The 17,748-nt window shown below is 42.1% G+C and overlaps 1 protein-coding gene across 2 annotated transcripts in view; it reads left to right on the forward strand.

Annotated features, from left to right (window-relative positions):
• The window catches only part of naf1 (nuclear assembly factor 1 homolog (S. cerevisiae)), a 195,620-nt gene that overhangs the window by 85,813 nt on the left and 92,059 nt on the right, over window positions 1-17,748 (forward strand). The window lies entirely within an intron of this gene.

The following is a 17,748-nucleotide window of genomic DNA, read 5'->3' on the forward strand; positions in this document are numbered from 1 at the left end:
CTCTGTCTGAGGCCAGAACTCTCCATTCATCTGACGAAGAGGGTGTCCCTCGAAAGCTTGTGAGTATATTATCAAATAAATAGGTTGGACTAAAACCTGGTGTTGTCAGACTTTTTACTGTACAATGAATGCACAGAGTCAATACAAAACAAAGGGTACAATTCTGAAGGGAGTGGAGACCAGAGGGATCTCTCTGTAAATCATTGAAGGTGGCAAGACAGATTGAGAGCATGGTTAATAAAGCATACAGCATCCTCAGCCTTATAAATATTGATAAAGTATAAAAGGAAGGAATTGTATTCAACTTGTATGGAAGACTGGTTTGGCCTTGACTTGAGTATTGCATTCAGTTCTGTGGACGATGTGAAGGCATTAAACAGAGTGCAGAAATGATTAACAAAAATAGTTAACAAGATAAGCAACTTAATTATATAGATTAGCCAAGTTGGGAGTGTTATCTTTGGATAAGTGAAAATTGAAAGGTGGTTTGATGTAAGTATTTAAAACAATGAGGGGGTTTGAACATTGTAGCTGGAGAAATTGTTCCCATTAATGAAAGGATTGAGAACAAGAACGCACGTATTTAATTGACAAAAGGAGCAATGGAGACATGAAAAATACTTTTTGCGATTTAAGATTGGGAATGCGCTGTTGGAGTTTGTGGTGGTGGCAGGTTCAACTGAGCTGTTGGTGAGTGGATTGGATTGCTATCTGAAAAGAATGAATATGCTGGATTCTGAGGAGATGAAGGAGTGGCACTTGATAAATTGCTTTTGCAACGAGCCAGTGTGGGTATGATGGGCCAGAAGACCTATTCTGAGGGAATGTGATGGATGCAGATTTAATTATGGGGCTTTTGAAAGAGATCTGAATAACTATTTGTGAGGAAGTGGGACAAACTGAGTTGCTGTGTGTAGAGCTGACATAGTAAGAAGTCTCAACACCAGGTTGAAGTCCAGCAGGTTTATTTGGTAGCAAATGCCACTAGCTTTCGGAGCACTGCCTCTTCATCACCTGACGAAGGAGCAGCGCTCTGAAAGCTAGTGGCGTTTGCTACCAAATAAACCTGTTGGACTTCAACCTGGTGTTGTGAGATTTCTTACTGTGTTTACCCCAGTCTAACGCCGGCAGCTTCACATCATTAGAGCTGACGTGGATATGGTGGACTGAATACCTTCCTTCTATGCTATAACCATTTTATGATTCTATATACAATAATAATTCTGGTGCTACAGAGCAGTAGTCTGTCTTTTTAAATGCTTTGGCCAGTCAGAAATATGTTTAACAAGTACAGAATCGCCCTGATTGTAGCTGTGTGTGATTTTCTCAATCGCTGTTTGATGATACTTGAAATTAATTTGTGTTAATAATGTGCAGCGGGGCAACAGTTTCTGTTGAGGGACCTGTGTGCATCTCCAAGGAAGTTGTATTGGAAATTATGTATTTAGAACATATGTTGCCCACTTTGTAGGGGGAGCATTCCAATAATCTTGTTTGTTAAAGTGAGAAATATTAACTTAATTACAATAAACCATTTTATGATCTTTTTCGTACATCAGTTGGTCTGAATAAGTTTTAATCTTTAATTAGATAAAAGATTATTTGAATTTATAATTGTTAAACAATTTTGAAGCCCAACATACACACAATTTATTCTATCCTATTTTCTGGATTAGTCCTTTGTGTTTCATATTTATATTGTATGACACAATGTTTGTATCTTCTATTTTTGTTCTGTTAACTTTTCAATGAAATTGTAGTCATTAATCATTCTTCACCGATACCTGTCTGTTCAGACACAAACTGAAAATAGTTAAAAACATTAGCAATCCTTTTCCCAAACCCATTAGTTGTCCTAAAATGATTACCATGTAGCAGTCAAAATATTGAGCACATTTTGTTAATGGCACATTTTTGTTCACTTTGAGAACCTACTGCGTAACAAAAATGTAACTTTTTCTCTTTAGCCTTCCACTCTTCTGAGGTATCCACAAGACGGTGGAACTATTTACCCACTTATGGGAGTTTGATTTATGAATGCCAGGGTGTGTCCACATGCATGTGTGCCTATGAACAGAGGCCAGATCTCCTCTTAGTTCCTGTGAAGCTTTCAGTTTTTTCGGCTGCCATAAGGAGGCACAGGCTAGGGGTTTGCTGATGGAAAAGTTGGGTACTGATCATGAGAGACTTAACATTTGGTACTTTTTATCATTGCTGAAAATTGGAAGCATGCTAACTTTCCAATTATGTACTAGATTAATCACAGCGATTTGTAGTACAGAAGTTCTAGTGAAGCCGAAAGATGAATCAACGGCTGTGTCATCTTTTGGGCAACTCCTGCAGCCAAACTTACACCAGGAGTACTGTGCGTTCCTTTGGATTGAGTTGGTGAACTTGAGAGGTAGCCAAATGTCTCCATAGATTTTGCCCAGGCCCTGTAGGGGACACTCCAGATTTGCTGCAGAATGTTAACTTGGGAGATAATAGTTACGATTGAACCCAACTCGATTGGTGTAGAGAACACCGTCATGGAAGTTTACAGCATAGGAACAGGCTCTTCAGCCCAACTTGTCCCTGCTGCCCAGTTTTGACCACTAATCTAGTCCCAATTGTCTGCATTTGGCCGTATTCCTCTGTACCCATCTTGCCCATGTAACTGTCTAAATGATTTTTAAAAGACCAAATTGTACCCACCTACTGCCTCTGGTAGATCATTCCAGACACCCACCACTCTGAGTGAAATAATTGCCCCTCTGGACCTTTTTGTATCTCTCACCTGAAATCTATGCCCTCCTAGTTTTTGACTCCCACCTTTGTTGACTGACTATCTATACCATCTATGGTACTATGGGTTGTCTCTGACAGTGGGGGGGACTGTTGTGTCCCATGGGTCAACCATCTCCCAGCTCAAGTCAGGGAGCACCTGACTACAACAATTCATCTGTGGTCTACGACAGTTCATCAAAGGTGGTTGGAACTTTTAATCTCTGAGCAAGTGGAGGCAATCCATTGCACCAGGCAAATAAACAAAATGAAAGAAGATGTCAAATCCTGTATTGGCAAGCTGGAGTTGGGACTGAATCACCACTCACTGCTGATTCTTAACAAATGTAAGACAGCATTTGTGGGGAGAGAATAGAGCCAACATTGAGTCTGGATGTCCCTTCGTAAGAGCAAAGAGAATCAGCAGAGATGTATACTATGGTGGGGGGGTGGGGGGAGCGGCGGTGTGGGTGGGTGGGTTGGTGAAATGGGACAAGGGAATGTAACTGAGGATACAGAAGGCTGAGAAGGTGCTTTAAGTGGGCATCAAGGTCCTGGTGTTTACTGTTGAAGGATATCTGGATGCTTAGACAAAACTTTGAATCGTAGTCATTTGGTGCACTGCCTAGCAGTCTGGTGGACTTTATTACTGCATTCAGAGTCTTCTCATTCCGATTTCCTTTGTGATGAAGCAGAGTGGACTACCTGGCTTCAACGGCAGTGACTCGAACCAGTCAGCATTTCTTTCTGCTCTTGCCACCCAAATGTTGAGAATGCAGTATTGCAGTTGGTGCCTCAAAAAGATGTCCCACTTGACGACTTGTGTGGGAATGTCAGACAGAGCATGTTCAATCAAGTTGAGAAATTATTGGCTTTTATCTGGCTCGGGAGCAAGTCAGATAAGTTGATAGGTTGAACATTGACACAGCTTCTCATTGATCCAAGCTTCCAGATGATTAATCACTGAAACAGACATGCTTAACAAGCAGGAGAAGAGTTGAGAGGAAATGTGTTAGCAAGATGCAACCTTCATTGTAAGGAATTCGCTACTGTCAATGATAGAACCACGTACAAGTAGTTCAGTAAATGTTCTCTCCTGGCACCTCTCTACTCGCACAGTACCAGTTAATCCTGTGACTACTTATGCTCCAAAGCTGTGCTCCATGACACATGCAATTGACCACTTCTTCTAAGGAGCTTGGCACTATCAGCAGAATCCCTATTGGGGAATTTCAATACAACAATGTGCATAGACTATGAAACATGGCCCCCTGCCTTGGACATTATGGCCTAGAAAAGATAAATAAAAATGGGCAGCAACCACTTGAGCTTTGCTCCAATACAAGCTTTGTGTAACAAACACCTTCCTTCAGAACAAACCATGATGCAGGTGTTCTGGAGGCATCCAAGATCGGGGCATTACAGCAGCTGGACCTCATCATCACCAGATGTAACTCTCAACAGCATTTTCAACACACTCAGCTATCACAGGGCTGACTGTGATACTGGTCGTTCTCTGTTGTGCACCACGGTTAGAATGCAACCCTTGAAGTTTTTCATTCAAAACAGAAATGCTGATCTCATATCAATATCTGACTTACTCCCTACCCAGATAAAAGCCAATAATTTCTCAACTTGATTGAACATGCTCTGTCTGATATACTCTGCCTGACAAGAAGTCAAATGGGACTTTTTTTGAGGCACCATCTGCAATATTGCATTCTCAACATTTGGGAAGCAGGAGCAGGAAGAAATGCTGATTGGTTCAAGTCACTGCCGTTGAAGCCAAGTAGTCCACCCTCCTTCATTACAAGGGAAATCTGAATGAGAAGACTCTGAATGCAATAATAATGTCCACCAAACTGCTAGGCAGTGCACCAATGACGACTATTCACAGCTCTAAGTATCCAGATAGCCTTCAACAGGAAATGTTGGGAACTTGATGGCCGCTTTTAGCACCTTCTCAGCCTTCTGTATCCTCAGTTACATTCCCTTTGTCCCATTTCACCACACCCCCACCCCCTAATAGTATAAATCTCTGCTGATTCTCTTTGCTCTTACAAAGGGGCATCCAGACTCAACATTGGTCCTATTCTCTCCCCACAGGTGTTGTCAGACTTGCTGAGATTTTCCAGCATTTTTTGTTTTTGTAATGCTAGGAACACATAGAAGGAACAGGTCTATCAGCAAAGAAAATGACTGCCTTGAAAACAAAGGCAGCTGAGGTCTTCGCTGACTGCAATAAACAGTTGGAGAAGTAAGTGAAACGCTGCTTTGAGTTGTACTCTGAGGAGAACAATGTCACCAAGTTAGTTCTAAATACCATAGGAAGCCTGCCTGTCGTAGCAGAGCTGGATAATACACATTACCATGGGGATAGCTCTAGGTGCTGATGCTATATACTATCTGAACTCATCAGTGTGGAAAACTGGCATTCCTGCAGCATCAGCGCAAACTTCTGTCTCCGGAGGGACAGGGTAGTGCCCCAGGATGTATATGATGCAAAAACTGTGACCTTGTACGAGAGCAAAGGTGACCACAACAATTGGAACAGCCTTTTGCGGCATCTTTCTGCTAAGTATCATGGGAAAATCATAGTCATAGAATCCCTACAGTGCAGAAGGAGGCCATTTGGCTAATCAAGCCTGCACTGACAACATTCCCACCCGGGCCCGATCCCACAACCCCACATATTTACCCTGCTAATCCCCTAACACTGTGAGATAATTTAGCATGGGCAATCAACCTAATCTGCACATCTTTGCAGTGTAGGAGGAAACTGAAGCACCCAGAGGAAACCTACGCAGACACAAGGAGAATGTGCAGATTCCACACAGACAGTGGCCTAAGCTGGGAATCGAACCCGGGTCTCTGGCACGGTGAGGCAGCAGTCCTAGCCACCGTGCCGTCCAAAAGTGTTAGCCAGTGTTGCCCTTATCAGACTGCAGCTCCTGGCTGAATACCTCCATGCCGAATCTGTTTCAGAACTGGAACATCCACAATTGACATGATCTCAGTCTGGCAGATGTAAGAGAAATGCCTTGAACAGGTGACCATGATATAGTACCTTCATCGCTCTCATCAAGGCAATCGTTTTCAAGCATTTTCCCACGCCAATTTGGAAGAGACTGCTGAACGCAGAGACTGATGGGATGGAAGATGAGAGCAAGGGGACCCACATGGTTGCACAAGGTGGGGGAAGAAGGAGTGCGAGCAGAACTGTGGGAAATGGAACAGTGGAAAGGAATCCTTGACTGAGAAAAAGGAAAGGTTTTATATGAAAAGTTTAATCTTTTCAAGCAATGTAAATGAGACGGAGAAACTAAGTGGAGTTCTTGAGGAAAGTATTGTGAGAAGAAATGTCAAATACACGAGTCCGGATGAGGGCTTTTTAAAGATTTTTGAAGATTGTGATGACATTTTTGATCCAATGATCCATTTACAAATTCCAGTATCCCATACATGATCTTAATTACTCTATGAACTTGGCCTGTCGCTGGCAAAATATGCATCCCACACCCTTGTACCCTCTTGACAATATTTGATGCATTTTGACTGCATTTAGATGATGCTGTCTCTTTATTTTGATCCTCCTGAAGTATCACTTCACACTTTCCGCATTAAATTGCATCAGTTGTTTCATCAGCTCTGTCACGGTCTGCTTCACTGGTAACTATGTTGCTAAGTTTCAGGTTGCCTGAAAGCTTCAAAATGGCACTTCCTATACTTGTGTCCAAGTTATTTAAATATATCCCAGTATCCCATACATGACTTTGCCTCAGTATTCACAGTGGAAACTGATCTGGGAGATTTTGCCACAGTTTTGCAGCAGATGGAAAAGATTGAGTATGTGGATATTAAGGAGGAGGATGTGTTAGAACTTTTGAATTCTATCAAGATAGATAAGTCGCCGGGACCAGATGGGATGTACTCCAGGATACTGTGGGAGGCGAGGGAAGTGATTGCAGAGCCCCTGGCGATGATCTTTGCGTCGTCAATGGAGACGGGAGAGGTTCTGGAAGATTGGTGGATTGCGGATGTAGTTCCTATTTTCAAGAAAGGGAACAGAGATAGCCCGGGAAATTACCGACCGGTGAGTCTGACCTCAGTGGTTGGTAAGCTGATGGAGAGGCTTCTGAGGGACAAGATTTACGAGCATTTGGAGAGGTTTGACATGATCAGAAATAGTCAGCATGGTTTTGTCAAGGGCAGGTCATGCCTTACGAGCCTGGTTGAGTTCTTCGAAAATGTGACTGAACACATTGACAAAGGAAGTGCAGTGGACGTGATGTACATGGACTTCAGCAAGGTGTTTGATAAGGTCCTCCATGTAAGACTTCTTGCGAAGGTGAGAGGGCATGGGATCCAAGGGCCTTTGGCCTTGTGGATCCAGAACTGGCTTGCCTGCAGAAGGCAGAGTGTGGTTGTGGGTGGGTCTTTTTTGGCATGGAGGTCAGTCACCAGTGGAGTGTCCCAGGGATCTGTTCTGGGACCCTTGCTGTTTGTCATTTTCATAAATGACCTAGATGAGGAAGTGGAGGGATGGATAAGTAAGTTCGCTGATGACACGAAGGTCAGTGGTGTTGTGGATGGTCTGGAAGGATGTCAAAAGTTGCAGCAGGACATAAATAGGATGCAGGACTGGGCGGAGAAGTGGCAGATGGACTTCAACGCGGATAAATGTGTAGTCGCCCATTTTGGCAGAACCAATGGGATGAACGAGTACACTGTCAAGGGCAGGAGTCTTAGTAGTGTTGAAGAGCAGAAGGATCTTGGGGTCCAGGTCCACAGGACTCTTAAATCGGCCTCGCAGGTGGAGGATGTGGTCAAGAAGGCGTATGGTGTACTGGCCTTCATTAATCGAGGGATTGAGTTTAGGAATCGGGAGGTAATGCTGCAACTTTATAAGACCCTTATCAGGCCTCATTTGGAGTACTGTGCGCAGTTCTGGTCGCCTCACTATAGGAAGGACGCAGAAGCTATTGAAAGGGTACAGAGGAGATTTACAAGGATGTTGCCTGGACTGGGAGGCATGCCTTATGAAGTTAGGTTGAGGGAGCTGGGACTCTTTTCCCTGGAGAGACGAAGGTTGAGAGGCGACCTGATAGAAGTTTATAAAATATTGAGTGGAATAGATAGGGTGGATTCTCAGAGGCTATTTCCCCGGTTTGAAATGGTCGCTACGAGAGGACACAGATTGAAGGTGCGGGGAGGCAAGTACAGAAGTGATGTTAGGGGTAAGTTTTTCACTCAGAGGGTGGCGAGTGAATGGAATCGGCTGCCGTCAGTGGTGGTGGAGGCGAACTCGCTGGGGTCTTTTAAAAGACTTCTGGATGAGTATATGGAATTTAATGGGATTGGGCGTTATAGATAGGTCTATAGATTGGTAGGTGTTGATGTGATCGGCGCAACTCGTGGGCCGAAGGGCCTGTTTGTGCTGTAGTGTTCTATGTTCTATAACTTGAAAAAGAGTGGATCTTCCTTCTGACCACTGCATACTTCTTGCCAGTCAGAAAAACATTATTGTATTTACTCTCTGCTCCCAATCAGTCAAGCAATTACAGAACTAAATAACCACCATCCCTCTTTTTACAAAAAGGTTGTACTTGTGAGAAAGTAACAATGCTAACGAGTTTAAATTAGTGCGCGTGTCTGTAAGTGACTTGTGTGATTGGAAGGATGGCACAGTGGTTAGCACTACTCCCTCAGTGCCAGGGACCCAGGTTCGATTCGCAGCTTGGTCACTGTGTGGAGTTTGCACGTTCTCTGGGTGCTCCAGTTTCCTCCCACAGTTCAAAAATGTGAGGGTTAGGTGAATTGGCCATGCTAAATTCTCTGTGTACCCGAACAGGCTTAAGTCCAACCTGGTGTTGTCAGTCTTTTTACTGTGTTTACCCCAGTCCAACACTGGCATATCCACATCATACCCAAACAGGCGCCAGAGTGTGGTGGCATGGGGATTTTCACAGTAACTTCATTGCAGTGTTAATAATGTTAAGCATACTTGTGACTAATAAATAAACTTTTTTACTTTAGTAGGTGATACAGAATCACTGAATTGTTACAATGCAGAAAGAAGCCATGCAGCCCAATCGTGTCTGCACCAGCTCTCCAAATAAGCATTATGAAAGAGTGCCATTTTCTTGACTTCCCCCATACCCCTGCATATTGTTTCTATAGAAGTAATCATTTAATGCCCTCTTGAATGCCTTGATTGAGCCTGCCTGTAACGCACTAAGGCAGTGCATTCCAGACCCAAACGACTCGTGCTTTTTCTTGCATCACATTTGCGAATCACTTTAAATCGATGCCTACTCGTTCTTGATGACAAGTTTCTCTCTATCTGCCCTGTCCAGATTTTTTAATGTCTATTAAATTTCTCCAAGGAGAAGACGCCTGACCTCCCCAATCTGTCTTAATTACTGAAGTTCCTCACTCATGGAACCACTCAAGTTCAGCCTGACCTCCTTGTTCTTGTTCTCTCTGCCCCTATTAATAAAGTTGAGGATATTTATTTTCTTTATTAACTGCTCTTTTCGCTGTCCTGCTATCTTCAATGACCATATGGGTCCAGGGGCGTCTGCTCTTGCACCCCTCAAGAATTGTAACTCTTCCTTTATATTGTTTTTTCCATGTTCTTCCTACCAAAATGCATCACACTTTTCCACATTGAACTTCATCTGCCACCTTTATGCACACTCCAATTTGTTTTAGTCCTTCTCGAAGTTTACAATGCTTCTAAGTTTTACATGATCTGCAAACTTTGAAATTCTCCTTCCACATATCAAGATCATTAATGTATATCAGGAAGAGCAAGGGTCCCAGTACTGACTCCATTACAAACCCCTTGCAAGATCTTTTTTCAAATCGCTGAAATTGGTTCACTCCCAGTTTGGCATCGTCAACCTTCAAGTTTTGGTGCCCATTTCCACAGCTGCTTTAAACCTAATTGTGCTTTGGTCATTATTCCCAGATGTTCTTCCATTGAAACATGATGTGGAGTTGCCAGCATCGGACTGGGGCTCGACAGAGTAGATAGGGAGAAACTGTTCCCATTCTAAAAAGATCAAGATCAACAGTACGCCAATATTAGGTGGCTTGTAAAAGAAGCAAATGTGATGTTGAGAAAACTTTTTCACACAAGAAGTGGTTGGGGTCTGGAATGCACTACCATTGTAGTGGAATTAGGTTCAGTCGAGGCATTCAAGAGGGTATTAGGTGATTGTTTCTATTCAAGGGGAGGGGAATGGCGAAAAGGCAGTGAGTTGCATTTAAGCCATAATGCTTGTTTGGGGAGCGAGGACAGACCAAATGGGCCAAATGGCCTCCTCCTATGACTTAACATTTTTTTATTTCTGTAACTATTGGTTTTAGAATTCTAATTAACATTAATTGATGAGAAATTTGAAATCCAAAACAAAGATTGGCATTCAGAAAAGGTTTGGAGCCAAATACTGTTCTTGTTTTGCAAGAAATTAGTTATAAGCACAAGAGTCCAACCTTTGTCACAGTTCCCAATTTCATCTAACCTCATAGCAGCTCCTACTAGAAACATTGCTCTAACACTTAAATAATCCCTACTACTGCGCATAAAGCCACAAATAAATGAGTTAAGCAGCAATAATGAGAAATGCTCACCACTGAAAAAACCATCAACAGAAACAGCTTTTATTCACGTGGAGTCATAGATCTAAAACAATATAGTGGTGGTGACTCCCTTAGAGGTATTGCAGCTGGTTGGCACCTGCTTCCAACTGGAAACAAATGCTGCCAGTTGCAGGAAATTGATGTCAGCAACTTCACTCCCACTGAGAATCAGCAGCCCTGTCTGATTTTTTTTTCTATCATCCTATATTAATGAATGGAAACGGGATGATAGTGAATGATGCATGGTTGGATAAAAAGTGCAGATTCATTAAAGCATTAGAACCATGTCTAGGCAAAGAGGGATAAAGCCGTCTCCTTTGCAAGGAGAGTTCCAAATAAGGTTGCTGACTTATGGGGACAAGTTGCTACATGATTTATGATATCACAGCCATAACAGGGGCTGGACTTCAACCTGAGAAAAAATGGGAACTAAATATTCCGAGTTACAACATATTCAGGAGAGAGATGGAGGAAACAAAGTTGGGGAGGGGAAATGCTGGGGGTGTTAAACAAGGATATTTTACAGTTCTATGGAAGCATGATAGATGGTTCAAAAGACCGTGAAGGAAAATTTTTAATTCAAAAAACCTATGCAGAATATTTATTAGTTTTATTGACGTCCAGTAGCCAGTTGCTTAGTAAATTAAATATTTTCTATTTGGACAGAGTTAAAGAACAGGGATGAGTGTCTAGAGATCTCACAAATAGTAAGAAAGAGCTGGAGCTGTACTTCCAGAAGCAAATTTGAGGATTGTAGGAATAATAGAATAATAAGAGATAGCATTTACCCTATATAAACTGGGAGAAAAAAATGAATATTATGGATGGTGAAAAATGCCTAAAATATGTATTGGAGAACTTAGTCAATATATTTTCAACCCAAAGTGAAGGAACAATGTTTGACCTAGTCCTGAGGGCTGAAATAATGCCAGAGGTGTATACTTCAATAGGCACATTAAGTAGTCTCACCACACCAGGTTAAAGAGCAACAGGTTTATTTGGTACCACAAGCTTTCGGAGTGTTGCTCCCTCATCAGATGAGTGAAAGTTGCTTTGGAGAATGCTTACCCAAAGATTAAAGGCTGAATGCCCTTGACTGCTGCAGTGTTCCTCAACAGAAAGGGAACACTCCTGCCTGGTGATTATCGAGTGGTGTCCATTCATACATTGTCACAGAGTCTGCATGGTCTCGCCATGTTCTAAATTATATAAAATATATATCAGGAAAAGCAAGGGTCCCACTATCGATCCCTGGAAAACTACACTAAAAATCTTCCTGTAGCCTGAAAAATATCAGTACTGTCAGCTTTCTATTTTTCAGCCAATTTTGTATCCATGTTGTTACTGTCCTTTTTATTGCATGGGCTATAACTTCTCTCGTAGATCTGTTGTGTGGCACTTTATTGAATATCTTCTGAAAGTCCGTGTGCACCATATCAACAGCATCACCCTCATCAACCCTTTCTGTTGCCTCCTCAAAAGAGGTTTTCAATACTTTCACCATATCAATTCTGAATCCTTCTCGGGATGAAGGTCACCAGGTCTTGGATAGCATCTACCACTTCAGTAAAGACAGAAAAAAGTATTCATTTAATATCTCAGCAATGCCCCCTTCCTCTGTCAGTTCCCTTTTAGGTTCCTAATCAGGTATATTCTTCCTCTTACCCACCTTTTACTATTTATATGCGTATAGAAACTAGAAGCAGGAGTATGTCATTTGACCCTTTGAGCCTGCTCCGCCATTCATTATGATCATGACTGATCATCACATTCAATATCCTGATCCTGCCTTCTTCCATATCACTTGATCCTTTTAGTCCCAAGAGCTAAATCTAATTTCTTTTTGAAATCATGCAATGTTTTAGAACAAAGAACAAAGAAAATTGCTGCACAGGAACCGGCTCTTCGGCCTTCCAAGCCTGCACCAACTATGCTGCCGGACTTAACTAAAACCCCCTACCCTTCTCAGGACCATATGCTTCTAGTCCCATCCTATTCATGTATTTGTCAAGACTCCCCTTAAAAGTCCGCTTCCACTACTACTCCTGACAATGAGTTATAGGCACCCACTATTCTGTGTTTAAAAAAAAAGTTTCATGCATCTCCTTTAAACCTTGCCCCTTGCATCTTAAACCTGTGCCCCTTGGAAATAGCTTCTATCTACTCTGTCCGTGCCCCTCATAATTTTGTAGACTCCTATCAGGCCTCCCCTCAACCTCTGTTGCTCCAGTGAGAACAAACCAAGTTTCTCCAACCTCTCCTCATAGCTAATGTCCTCCATACCAGGCAACATCCTGGTAAATCTTTTTTTGTACCCTCTCCAAAGCCTCCACATCCTTCTGGTAGTGTGGCGGCCAGAATTGAACACTATATTCCAAGTGCAGCCTGACTAAGGTTCTATAAAGCTGCAACATGACTTGCCAATTTTTAAACTCAATGCCCCAGCTGATGAAGGCAAGCATGCCATATGCCTTCTTGACTACTTTCTCCACCTGCATTGCCACTTTGTGTCCTGTGTACATGTACATCCAGATCCCTTTGCCTATCAATACGCTTAAGGGTTCTGCCCTTTACTGTATATTTCCTATCTGTATTAGACTTCCCAAAATGCATTACCTCACATTTGTCCGGATTAAACTCTTATCTGCCATCTCTCCATCCAAGCCTCCAATCGATCTGTATCCTCTGATGGTCCTCGTTACTATGCGCAAATCCACCAACCTTTGTGTCGTCTGCAAACTTAGTAATCAAACATTTTCCTCCAAATTGTTTACATATAAATTACAAACAGCAAAGGTCCCAGCACTTATCCCTGAGGAATGCCGCTTGTCACAGCCCTCCATTCAGAAACGCACCCTTCCACTGCTACCCTCTGTCTTCTTTGGCCGAGGTGTTGTCAGACTTTTTACTGTGTTCTTTGGCCGAGCCAGTTTTGGATTCATCTTGCCATCTCACCTCTGATCCCATGCGACTTCATCTTCTGCAGCAGTCTGCCAAAGGCCTAATTGAAGTCCATGTGGACAACACACATTGCCCTACCCTCATCAGTCATCTTTGTCACTTCCTTGAAAAACTTGATCAAGTTTGTGAGACATGACCTCCCCTTCACAAAGCCATGTTACCTCTCACTAATACATCCACTTATTTCCAAGTGGGGATAAATCCTGTCTTGAAGAATCCTCTCCAATAATTTCCCTACCGCTGATCTAAGGCTTACTGGCCTGTAAATACCTGGATTATTCTTGCTATCCTTCTTAAACAAAGAAACAACGTTGGCTATTCTCCAATCCTCGGGGACCTCCCCTGTAGCCAGTGAGGATACAAAGATTTCTCTCAAGGCCCCAGCAATTTCTTCCCTTGCCTCTCTCTCTGTGCCATAATGTGGAATGCCATAAGCATAGATAAGGGTCATGGGTGGAGGGGGGTGACTGGTAATGTTAAAACGGCAGCGCGGGCTCGTTGGGTTGAAGGGTCTGTTTCCCGGGCTGTTTTTGTTTTTTTTTTCCTTTGTTCAGTATTCTGGGGTATATCCCATCAAGCCCTGGGGACTTGTCTACCTTTTTAATGTTCCTCAAGAATCCCAATACCACCACCTTTTTGATCTCAACATGATTCAAACTATCTACGCATCCTTTCCCAGACTCATCATCCACCAAGTCCTTCTCTTTGGTGAATACTGACACCTTTGGCCACACTACTTTCTGTGATAGTGAATTGCACACCTTACTCTCACCTTACTTCTAATAGGTTTACCCCTTGTCCTCAAATTATGACCCCCTAGCTCTGGATTCCCCCACAATTGAGAACATTTTTTCTGGATTTACCCTGTCCAACCCTGTTAGAATTTTATAATTTTCTGAGATTTCCTCTCTCTACTGAACTCCAATGAATATAATCCTAACTGACTTAGTCTCTTCTCACATGACAGACCTGACATCCCAGGAATCAGCTTGGTAAACCTTTGCTGTACTCCCTGTATAGCAAGAACATCCTTCCTCAAATAAGGACAACAAAACTGCACACAATACTCCAGGTGTGGTGTCATCAATGCCCTGTTCAACTGCAGTGAAGCATCCCTTGTCCTGTGCTCAGATCCTCTGGCTATGAAGGCCAACACAGAAGATTTCGAGACTCCCCTTTATGTTGATTGCCAGTCTTTTCTCATAATCCCTTTTCATTTCTCTAATGTGCTTTTTCACCTCTCCTCTGAACCGTCTGTATTATTCTTGGTTCTCAGTTGTGTTTTCTACCTGACACATGACATGAGCACACTTTTTCTTATCTTGATTTCTATCTTTTTCATCTAGGCAGTTTTGGATTTGTTTGTCCTAACTTTCCTTTTAAGGGAATATACCTTGACTGTTTCCAAATTGTTTCTGTTTTGAAGGTAGCCCATTGTTTAGCTACGGTTATTCCTGCCATCCTTTTGCTCTTAAGAGGCTTGCCCCATTAGGATGAACTCTCCCTTCTATTTCCCTTTCATCATAATTTTAAATTTTCTGAAGCAATGGTCACTGTCTCCTAAATGTTCCCCATTTTTGCTTCATCTGCTTGGCCACTTCTTCCAAGAACCGGGTCCAAAAGTGCATTCTTTCTTTTTTGGACTGGACGTGCACTGTAATAGAAAATTTTCCTGGACACAGTGTAGGAGCTTTTGTTCCCCCTCCACCTTTTACATCACCACTCTCCCAGTCTACATTCAGGTAATTAAAGCCCCCCCCCTTTAAAATTACTCTATGTTTGCATCTCACTGCAATTTCCCTGCAGATTTGTTCTTCTACATCATTCTCGTTGGTCGATGGTCTATAGCTACATTGAGCAATGGAATTGCACTATTTTGTTCCTCAGCTCAGCCAAAGTGATTCTGTCGTCTGGAACATGCTCTTTCTCGAGCACTGCAATCCCTTCCCTAAACAATACTGCCAATGCTCCCCCTTCATTTCCACCTTTCTGAACACCACCTATCCAGGAATATTTAACATCCAGTCTTGCCCTTTGTTGAGCCAGGTCTCTCTCATTGCCACAACAACATAGTCCGCAATGCATTCTGCACCCGTACCTTCCCAATCTTATTTACTATATTTTGTGTATTCACAGCCATGCACAGTAACCCTGATTTAGACATCATTGCTTTCTCCTTTTATTCTGACTACACACATTAACTTACTCTTTTCTATACTACTGGTTTCTATTACACACGCGTGCACTTGCATGCCTTGTCTCCCTATTACTGTACTCACTTCCATATGCCACTAGGGGTAATCCAAACTTGCTCAAGCCCCCACACAAGTTCATTTCGAAATGGCTGAAAGTTGAATCTTCCATGAGCCAACATTATCTGGTAAAGTTTTAGAATGTTATTGTTCTTTTTCTCAAAATATTAATTGCATTGAAAATAGTTGCAATCTATTAGTGACCTGATTTTTAAATAACTGATTTTTCCAAAATAATGCATGGAACATTTATTAATTTTATTGGTGGATAGTTATCAGTTGCTTAGTAAACAAAATATTTTTCGTGATTTAAAAGCTTTTGAAAAGTGCCTGTATGCTAAAACCTTTAGTTGAATTTTTGCAGTCTTCAAAGCTCGAAAATGGGAGCAATTAGTGGAAACTGACCCTGGTGATTAATTTGATGTGATGTACTACATTTTGTGGATGGGCTGACTTCCGATGCACAAATCTTAAACCAGTGGCAATTTGATTTGTGTTGGACATAACTTGGTTTAGTTGGTCTTTGGATGAATTCCTCTGGAAAAATCAATACAACAGTATGATTCTACCCCTAATTCTGTCTTTTCCAACCAATCAGATTCTGTCAACAAAGAGTTCACAGATCATGGAATTGTACAGTGCAGAAGGAGCCATTCGGCCCATCGTGTCTGCACTGACGGTACCTTATCCAGGCCCTTTCCCTCATCCTAACCCCACACGTTTCCCATGGCCACTCCACCTAACTTGGACGTCTTTGCACTGTGGGAAGAAATTGGAGCACCCAGAGGAAACCCACACAGATATTGGGAGAATGTGCAAACTCAAGACAGACAGACACTCAAGGCTGGAATCGAACCTGAGTTCCTGGCTCTGTGAGGCAGCAGTGCTAGCCACTATGCTTCTGTGTTGCCCTTGATGGATTAAAATTATCATTCACGCAATGGTATTTAAGCATGTTATTAAAAGTACAATATTTTCAAATACAGCTGATGGTTGAGACTTAAACGCGTTGAATTCTGAATTCAGTGTGAGTTTGACCAAAGTTTTTGAATCTCAATCTCAGCGTATCACCTTCATATAATTTTGTCCTGTCCCACACATATATGCAACAAAAGGCAAGACCTCACCCATGTAACTAATTAGACCATATGTTATCAAAAACCTAGCTATGAAGCTGATTTCCTTCCCAACAATCTACTTTAGCTAGGAAAATGAGATTAGTCTAATTCTTCTGTAAGAGTCAGTCAATTTCAGTGCGAAGGTTCTGTCAACATCTTAAAATTGGATTATAGCTGCCCTCTTGTAGCAATTTTAAGGTATTACAATTAAGCAGAAGTTGTAATATTGCTACAATATACATTGTCAATCTGATTAAGCATTTCCTTACCACAGTAATGCTTGATTTTTACTGTGCTGTTTTATAGTTGAGTACACCTTTAAATACATTAAATGCATTAAACCATGTGGATTCATGTGCGTGACCCTCATCCCCATTTATTAACTTGATGTAGTTAAAGAATCTCATGTAGCTCCAACATGAAGTGCTTAGGCAGTCAATATTATTACCCACCCACCTTTCTGCTGCACAGATGTTTCTTTGGTGAACTCTGTATCAAGCAGTATATCTTATGAAATCCAGTAATTGATTTTATTTGTTTAAAGGTTGTGTCACTGGATAGACCGTTGTTTATTGCCAATCATAATTGCCCACGAGAAGGTAGTGATGAGCAACCTTCTTGAACCACTTCTTGATGCACTACAGTGACAATATTCTGACAACAGCCCTGAAGACTTGTGCTTCAGAACTTGTTGCTCCGCTAGCCAAGCTCTTCCAGTGCAGTTGCAACACCGGCATCTACCCGACAACTTGGAAAATTGCCCAGGTATATCTTGTGCACAAAAAGCAGGACAAATTCAACCTGGCCAGTTACTGCCCCATCAGTCTACTAGAGGGAGGTTCTCTTACAGATACACTATATATACCAAATACACATGTATACACTAGATACATCAATGACACTTTCTTCCTTTGGACTCATGGCGAACAATCTATATGATGACATCAACAAATGCCATCCCACCATAAGTCTCACCATGGACTACTCTCTGGAATCGGATGCATTCT

The sequence above is a fragment of the Carcharhinus amblyrhynchos genome, chromosome 1 (assembly GCF_965287045.1).
Source record: "Carcharhinus amblyrhynchos chromosome 1, sCarAmb.v2.hapA, whole genome shotgun sequence".
In the NCBI taxonomy this organism is placed as follows: Eukaryota; Metazoa; Chordata; class Chondrichthyes; order Carcharhiniformes; family Carcharhinidae; genus Carcharhinus; species Carcharhinus amblyrhynchos.